General features: G+C 37.7%; 1 pseudogene; it reads left to right on the top strand.

Annotated features, from left to right (window-relative positions):
- The first annotated feature begins 5,705 nt into the window (after positions 1 to 5,705).
- LOC143640824 (small acidic protein pseudogene) lies at positions 5,706 to 6,490 on the top strand (annotated as a pseudogene).
- The last annotated feature ends 3,088 nt before the right edge of the window (positions 6,491 to 9,578 follow it).

Raw genomic sequence — 9,578 nt, forward strand, 5'->3', positions numbered from 1 at the left:
TCAGAGAGCCCAGAGAGATTGTGGTAGGCGCAAAAGAAGAAACCACCCTACCACTTCCTTTTCCAGTGCCTGGGGCCGACCCCTGAGCGTTGCTGTGGCCACACTTCTGACGTCACTTGCCGGGGGCTGGTTCAAGGTGGGAGTGAGGACAATGAGTAGGTGGGGCTCACAGAAGGCGGGGCATCGGCTGATGTCTGCTTCAAGAGTTTTGTTTTGTTTTTTCCCATGAAATATCTTCTGAAAGGGTAGTCAGATGTTTTGTGAGTAGGTGCAGGCTTTTAGTACCTTAAGATGGCTATCTTCCAATATTGACTTCTCTCATTTCCTTCTCGCCTGACTTTTTTTGAAATTCACTCTGCTTAGCTACATCCTCTCTTGCACTTGTGTACCCACCTTTATCCTTGTACCTGTTGATGTTTTTCAAAAAGTAGATCTGAGGGCTGCGGTTGTAGCCCATGGTAAAGTGCTTGCCTAGCACATCTGAGGCACTGGGTTCAATCCTCAGCCCCACAAAAAAAATAAGTAAATAAATAAAATAAAGGTATTGTGTCCATATACAACTTAAAAAAGCAAATTTGAGCAAAGTTAAACCATATACTGAACTGGGCCATGATGGGAGTTAATGTGAATTATTCAGCAGGGCTCTGACTTGAAGTTGAACACAAACCAATAAAATAGTATGTGTTACAAATAGACAAGTATAATGATGCATTTAACAATTATATTCTAAGCCATGGTGTTACCGGTGTTTACCGATGATGAGTCCTTGCTTCCCCAATGTTGAAGTATAACACCAGAGAAGCATGCTGAGGCAAGGTTAGTGGAAAGTAAAAGCTTTATTAAAGGACAGAAGAAAAGACTTCTCCTGGAGGAAGAAGGGGGACCCAAGAGGTGGAATCCATGGAAGGGAGAATGTGTTACCCTTTTATAGCTAAGGTCTTTTTTTTAACTTTCCCACATTCCTGTCTTCTGTTCTGTTACCTTTCAGTGATGGAATGTAAGTGGGAAAGCCCAAAGTGTGGGGCACAGGTGGGCCAAAGGAGTATTCTGGGCAGGAAAGACCTTTGGATTAGCATCTCCAAGTTTGCTGGGAGCTGTTTCATTAACATTTATTGGGGATCCGCTCTGGGCCTTGGGGGACATTAACATTCCAAGAGTTGTTCTGCTTTTCTCTGACTCCATTCTCAATGTGGCCTTCATTTTGGATTTTACTCGATATTAGACCTGATTTACCTAACTACACAGACTACCTATCTTTAAATCAGTCTTCAATGGCACAAAACTATGTCATGAAATCCACTGACAAAAGTGATTTATGCTGCAAAGATGGACCAGAGCTGTGATGGAGAATAACCAAGATGCAGTTGGGTGGTGAAGGAAATTTTCCCAGGGGTGTGCGATTTTTCAGATGGAACCTTTAAAGAGCCAGCTAAGCAAAGAGCCTTTCAAGGAAAGAAAGTGTACTGAAACTCTAAGCTTAAAAAAAAGAAGAGAAAGAAAGAAAGAAAGAAAGAAAGAAAGAAAGAAAGAAAGAAAGAAAGAGACAGACAAAAAGAAAAACAAAGGCTGCAGCATCTTTATTATGGTGGAGACAGGCAAAAGAAGATGTCAAAAGTAGTGGGAAAATGCAGCCAGGCATGATGATAAATGCTTATAATCTCAGCTACTTCGGAGGCTGTGGCAGAAGAAAGACAAGTTCAAGGCCAGTCTGGGCAATTTTAGCAAGACCCTGTCACAAAAAGGGCAAGGGAAGTAGCTTAGTGCTAAAGAGTAGGTTAATGCAAGAAAGAACATGAATGGCCTTAAGTACCATCTCTCTTTTTCTTTCTTTCTTTCTTTAAATCAAGGGTTGAACCCAAGGGTGTTTAACCACTGAGTTATATCCCCAGCCCTTTTATTTTTTATTTTGACACAAGGCATCACTAGGTTGCATACAGCCTCACTAAATTGCTAAAGCTGGGGGCTGGGGATGTGGCTCAAGTGGTAGCACACTCGCCTGGCATGCGTGAGGTCTGGGTTCGATCCTCAGCACCACATACAAACAAAGATGTTGTGTCCGCTGAAAACTAATAAATAAGTATTAAAAAATACTCTCTAAAAAAAAAGTAAAATAAATTGCTAAAGCTGGCTTCAATTATGTGATTCCCCTCCCTCAACCTCCCAAGCTGCTGGGATTACAGGCATGTGTCACTCTAGCTGGCTTTTAAGTACAATTTTAATGCATAATGAAGCATTTAGATTTTATTCCAAAGTGCATTGGAAAATAAGTGAAAGTGTTTTTTCTTCTCCTTGTTTTGTTTTGTTTTTCTGCAGTGCTACTACTGAGTCTCAAAGGAGAAGCACCTAAATGGAGAGGTGGGACATACTTGTGACGATTGAGACACACAGGAGTCTAATTGTTCCCTTCATGCTTTGCTGCTCTGCCATTGAAGGCTTATTTTTAAATGGACATTTTTTTTAATCCCAAATCTTGGAAAAAACAGGATTGCCCTTCTTCCACATCCTAAACCCAGTTATCAATTCTTGAGCACACATCTATCTCAGGAATAAAGTAATTCAGATTTTGGGAGTTGGATCCAGAAGATCTAAGTTAAGATCTAAGTTAAGATCCAGTTAATCTCCCAAATTAACAAGTGAATTATGACCCCTATTAGGACACATCTAGAATGTACCCTTTGAATCACCTTCAAAAATCGTCTGTTCCCACTGATTGGTAGAATCACAGACTCTGGAGACAGAAGTTCCCTGTGTTTTTACTTTTCTAACAAAGCAATAAAATTTATTTTTTCCTTTTTTTCCTCTAAAACAATGTCTCATTATTCTGTTGGCAACAGGGGCAAGAAGCAAATTTTTGGTAACAGAAGAATGTCAAAGTTGAGGCAGCCTCAATAATTTAGGGAGACCTTCAACAACTTAGTGAGACCTAGTCTCCAAATTAAAAAAATAAAATGAAAATAAAAAATTCTGGGGATGCAACTTAGTGGTAAAGCACCCCTGGGTTCAATCCCCAGTACTGGAGGTTTGGGGGGCGTTGGGGGAGGAGAGTGAGAAAGAGAGCACCCAAGAACTTCTAGAATGCAGGAAACACCCATGAACATTTGACATGCAAAACAGGAAACACTTGGGCAACCCATCCATGCCCTTGACCCAGGTCCTTGCCTGCAAAAAGTAACAGGACACAAGGGAAATAAGCTAGTGCTAGAAAAACTGGTGTGAAATTGTGTAACAGCTCTGTCTTCTGTCTTCAGCCCTTAGCTATTGCAACCAATGGGTTGCTGTTTCTCCCTCCAAAAATGCCTTGCATTCTCCCTTGGATATCTATCTGCTTTTTTAAATAAATTTTTGTCTCTGATTGGCATGCACTGATTTTTTTTTTCATTTTTGTATGCCAAGGACACCACTTGTCCTGAGTCAAGTTCCCCTTTCTGGGACCTCTTCTAATGACAGAGCCCCTCTTTTTATTTTAGGTTCCTAGAATCAACTTAGAACATTATTAATATTGAACAGATCCTGCCCAGAAGCTATTTGTAAGTGTTCTTTTCTGTCACTTTAACCTTTCAAAACGTGCTCCTTTGAAACAGTGGTCCATATTGTGCTTTGAACATAACCCTGACTGCTCTAGCACTGTAACATATTTGTAAAACAGACCTGTTTCTTTGTTTTCCTCTCTCCCAGCCCCTCCCTAATCTCTACTCCCTAATCCCTAATCCCAAAGGAAACAAGATTACCTTTCTTCCCCATTCTAGGCGGAGTTATCTGTCTCTGAGCACACACCTACCTTAAGAATGAAATAATTCAGACTTTGGGAATGGCTTCAGATCTCAGAAATTACTATCTTCCAAATTAACAAGTGAATTACAACTCCTACAGAGTGAGTGCCTTTGCTTCACTTTTCTTTATATTGGAATTGCAAGGGCTTTGCCTGAGTTTCCCAGTAAAACAAATCACATTTGGGTCTTCATCTTCTCCCTCTCCTTTCTTTTTTTTATTTTGTTGTAACATTGCTGATAGTATTCAACAGCATAACACTAATTCTAGATTTTTATGATCCAATATTTTTTTGTTCTGAATAACATTGTTATTGGCCAAAAGATAGGGTAGGAACTCTAGCCCTAATGTCCTGTAATTGCCAGGTTGCCCATGAGGGGAAGGAGTTCCTGATGTTGGCTGACGTGGGTGGTCATGGGCAACATATATGCTCTGTTATTTCCAGAAAGACCCCTGATACCCTCAGGGAGGCTCCCCTACCTCTACAGAATGACTTGGTCCATTCCTTGCAGCTGTATAACAGGGGTTCCCTTGATGCTTTGACTATATCCCTTGTGGCTTTGAAACTTACAAATTGTTTTTTTCTTTTTCCTAAACTTTTTTCCGGAACTTCTCTAATGTTTTTCTTAACCTCCTCCTGATTTTCTCTCTGATCTTCTCCTCCCTGATATTTTCCCTAACCTACTCCTCCCTGATCTTCTCTTTTATCTTTCCTTTAACTTTTCCCTGATCTTCTCTGATCCTATTTTCCCTAAACTTCCTTCCTCATTTTCTCCCTGATCATGTTTTTTCCTGATCTTCTCTAATCTTCTTTTCCCTGACCTTCTCTTCCCTGATCTTATTCTCCCTGATCTTCTTTTTCCTGATAACTCCTTCATAATCTCAAAATTTTCTCTGCATTATCTCGATAAAAGCCCCTGTTTCTGAAAATGGGCAGAATCACAGTCTTTGTGACAGGAGTTTCCTGTGTTTCTCTTTTACTAGCAAAGTAATAAATCAGCTTTTTCCTTTTCCTCAAAACTGTGCCCTTGTTATTGGGTCAGCATCAGGGACAAGGACTGAACTTTTTGGCAACTGTTGAAGCTGGGATTAGATATGTGCAGAAAAAGAGTAATACCCTCTATGGATGAGCATGTTTCCTGGTTATGATCCCCTGCCCTTCCTGTTCTGCCTCCCTCTGGCTTTTTGTGAAAGTATGAAATCCAGCATCTTCACCCTGATCAGGCCCAGCTGAGGAAAGTTCTGCCGCAATCTGCCTGCAGCAAAATAACCAGGGGTGAGGAGCATCTAATTAACATAAACTCGATACAGCAGTCAACCAATTAGGAATCTCCACACTTAATGTTTCACTGGCGTTACTTCACAAACCACTCCCTCTGGCAAAATGTCAGGCTCCATCCTGACTTGTTTACAGACTCTAACAAGTTCAATGTGGCAGCTTCCAGGTTTAAGCTGGTGTACTTCCACCTCTTCACCCAGCAGTGAGTCCAGGTCCAACATACCTGCTGCAGGATGCCTGCAGTAGGTGACTAAGAGTGTTGGAATGGGATGGAATTTTTCCTTCCTACTGTGTACTAAATGGGGAAGTGAGGGGTGAGAAAGCCATACTGCTGAGTTCTGTCTGGCATTACTCCCTTGTGTAAAATGGGGCAACTGGTTTGTGAGGCAGGCTCTGCTTAGATTTGGTTATAACGTGAACCTGAAGGATAACCAGTATTCCATTGAATTATTTGAGAAAAAAAAAGTAATATAATTTTATTTTTGTCTCTCAGCAAATAAATATGTTTTTATTTTTAAATTATATATATTCCTTGAAAGCCATTATACATGTAATGTATTTAACAGATGTAACTTCAGTTTAATGCTTTTCTGTGATATTTTGTACTCTGATTAAATGAATAATCTTTCTGGCATCTAGAAACCAATTTTTCGAGTGGCGCTGCTTGGGCCGGTGGCAGATTGCGGGCTGCTGGTGTCGGGCTGAGGAGAACCGCTAGTGTTTTGGACATTTCGCGTCGGGATCCGCGCAACGATGAGCGCTGCCAGGGAGTCTCACCCACACGGGGTGAAGCGTTCAGCCTCCCCAGACGACGATCTTGGATCTAGCAATTGGGAGGCAGCAGACTTGGGCAATGAAGAGAGAAAACAAAAATTCTTGAGACTTATGGGTGCAGGCAAAAAAGTACATACTGGTCGTCTTGTCATAGGAGATCATAGATCAACATCTCACTTTCGAACAGGGGAAGAAGACAAGAAAATTAGTGAAGAACTGGAGTCTCAATATCAACAAAGTATGGACAGTAAATTATCAGGAAGATATCGACGACATTGTGGACTTGGCTTCAGTGAGGTAGAAGATCATGATGGAGAAGGTGATGTGGCTGGAGATGATGATGATGATGATGATTCACCTGATCCTGAAAGTCCAGATGATTCTGAAAGTGACTCAGAATCAGAAAAAGAAGAATCTGCTGAAGAACTCCAAGCTACTGAGCACCCTGATGAAGTGGAAGATCCCAAAAACAAAAAAGATGCAAAAAGCAATTATAAAATGATGTTTGTTAAATCCAGTGGTTCATAACTCCCAAACACTTAGTCTTTGTATTAAAAGTAAGCCTTATTGTTATAATGCACAGTGGAGGACTGCTTATAGAGCACAGACCTTTGTATTATAATTTTTAAAAAGGCCCTTTTAAATAATTACAAAGTGTTTGCTTTCAAATGCCATTCGTTACACTTTTATGGGCATGACTATAACCATTTTGTAAAGAGTAAGAGTTGTATAAAATAAATAAATACAGTACTCAAAAAAAAAAATAGAAACCAATTTTTCTCAAACTTTATCATTTTTAATTTTTTTGAATGTACCTCCTCTTTCCTCCTAGGCCCCAGATTTCCACTGTGTTGACAAGTATAGCTCTAGCTTTATGCTATCATGTAACTGTATACTATCATGGTACACAAAAACTATAATTTCTATAGGTCTATGCTGCTTGGAGAGGAGTACTCCATATGTACGTAAACAGTGTTCATGAAGAAATAACAGTAATTTCTACTCCATCTTTACTTCCTGAGAATTTGTTGTGTTTCCTCATCAATATTCTGTATTCTTTTGGTTGTTGTTGTTTCTTACTGAAAATTTAAATCAGGGGCACACAGAGACTGGGTCACACATAGTTGCTTAGGGCTTTGCTAAATTTCAGAGGCTAGTTTTGAGCTCAGGATTATCTTGCCTTAGCCTCCCAATCCAATGAGATTAGAAGTGTGTGCCATGGAACCTTGTTCTATTTTATTTTTATACTGAAATATATATTACTTCTGAAAATAATTTATTCTTGATATTAAGAAAGCATAGAACATTATTTTTCCCACAAATGACCCCCTTTTTTTTTGGAAAAGATGTCATTTATTTATTTATTTATTATTTTGGAAAAGATATCAGTAGTACCAGATGTATACTTTATTGTCTTCTAAATGGAAAGTTTATTATTATTATTATTATTATTATTATTATTATTAAGCTATGTATGAGTTACAAAAGTTTATCTGTTCATATTGTAAGGTATATACTCTTTTCTATGGCTTCATAGCATACTTCAGTGTGTATCAAAATGACCTGTTGGGGGTTGGGAGGGAAGAAGAGGGTTCATGGTGTTAGAAATTGTGGTGGAGGGCTGGGAGTTTGGTTTAGTGGTAGAGTGCTCACTTAGCACGGGTGTGACTTGGGTTCAATTCTCAGCACCACATAAAAATAAAGGCATTGTGTTGTGTTCATCTACAAGAAAAGATTCTCTCTCTCTCTCTCTCTCTCTCTCTCTATCTCTATCTCTCTCTCTCTCTCTTTAAGAAAACTTAATTAAAAAATAAATGATGGTGGAATATGATGTATATTATTATAAAAAGTAAATGTATAAAGAAGTGAATTCATGTAAATATACTCTGTATAAAACCAGAGAAATGAAAAATTGTGCTCTATATGTTTAATAAGAATTGTAATGAATTCTGCTGTCATATATAATTAAAAAATAATTAAAAATAAAAAATAAATGATGGCATTATGTTCTAATTCTAGTATTTATTTCTACTCCTTCTAAAAATTGCAAAAAAAGGTCTGTTGGTCAGTGATAAACTTTATAAAGTATAAAATGTATCCTGAATATTTGGTAATACATAAACCAAGACTTAGGTATTTATAGTGTTTCAGCAAAATTTAAAAAATAATAATACTGTAGAGATCATTTCTTGCAACATATACTCATAATTATATGAAATGCATTTTATACATATACATATATACTACCATTATATATAATTAATAAATGATTACTACATCTCTCATTACCACATTTATTTCAAATTAATTTGTCTTTTGAAAGCACCAATGTATGACACTCATTGGATATATATACTTGGTGTGTCTTCAAATTTGTCACTTTATGTATTATGTTCTTTACTCTACTTTTGATAGAATTTCTTTTTTCAAATTATTGAGATTAGTGAATTTTAGACACTTCAGTTTAACAGTGCAGTCTGTAGATTTTCTTTTTATCTTCAGGTAAAATACATTCCACTTTTTATAGGCTTATTGTTATGTAAATGATGTCTAAAACCCGGCATATATAACACCCTAACCTGAATTTACTCTGGACTATTGATATCTGAGTGGAGAGGATCTCAAGTGATCCATGGAAAAGGCAGGGTTGGGATGGGTCAGGATGTGAGATTGGTGGATGCTGAGTATGTAGTAGTGAGTATTCATGAAAAAGTACTGGTGGAGTAGATAGGGGTAAAGAAAAAAAGTGCTGTGAGGGAAAGAGGGAAAGAATGATAAGCTCAAGGGTTCAGATTTAAAAAGTCTAGTGGTGGATCAATAGTAGCATGAGGGTAAGGGGTGGTTTCTTTGGAGGCAGAAATAAGGTAGAAGCAAAAGAAGAAGGTAACTCTTTCACAGTCCCCAAAAGAAAGAATCAGATGAATGGATTATGTGTTTATTTCTTCCCACATTGGAGTGGAAATGATAATTCACACAGTATGTTTCAGTAGGTAGTATAAAACCATTTCCAAGTAGCTTTACAAATTTGCGTGGCCACAATCAACATTTGACAATTTTAATCACATTAACTCTTTGTACTTTTTTATTGGTTTTATTTATTTATTCATTCATTCATTCCATTTTTTTCATTCACTTTTGCTTTACTGTTATTGTGTATATACTCCTGGTGAGTATTCAATGATACATACACACACACACACACACACACACACACACACACACACACAATGGTATATATATATATATATATATATATATATATATATATATATATATATATAATGCTAACTTCTATAAGATTATATTCTAAAACATTAAAGTCAGTCAGCCTCAGCAACTTAGTGAGACTGTAAGAAAATCAGCAAAACCCGTTTTCTTAATAGAATATTTTATTAAAGACTGAGAGTGTTTCTTAGCAATAAAGCATATCTGATTTCAATTTGTAATATGAGAGAGAGAGAGAGAGAGAGAGAGAGAGAGAGAGAGAGAGATCTTACAAAACTTAGAAAAGAAATTAGTGACACTCTTAGTGTCAAGGATGTAAATATTTTAAAAGTAATAATGAGCTAGTTGGAAAACACATCTAGGTTATTAACTGCTGCTTTGGAAAGTTAGTCTGCTCTCCAACATATAAAAGTGAGAGAGGAATTATTTATTAAGTTTTGTATAAGAAAAAAGAGGAGTTTTGACACAGTTTTTAGTTGACCCAGACTGGGTCAACTTTAGTGGGTGATTAGGGTTCTGCCAAGATGATAGA

The sequence above is a fragment of the Callospermophilus lateralis genome, unplaced genomic scaffold (assembly GCF_048772815.1).
Source record: "Callospermophilus lateralis isolate mCalLat2 unplaced genomic scaffold, mCalLat2.hap1 Scaffold_65, whole genome shotgun sequence".
NCBI lineage: Eukaryota > Metazoa > Chordata > Mammalia > Rodentia > Sciuridae > Callospermophilus > Callospermophilus lateralis.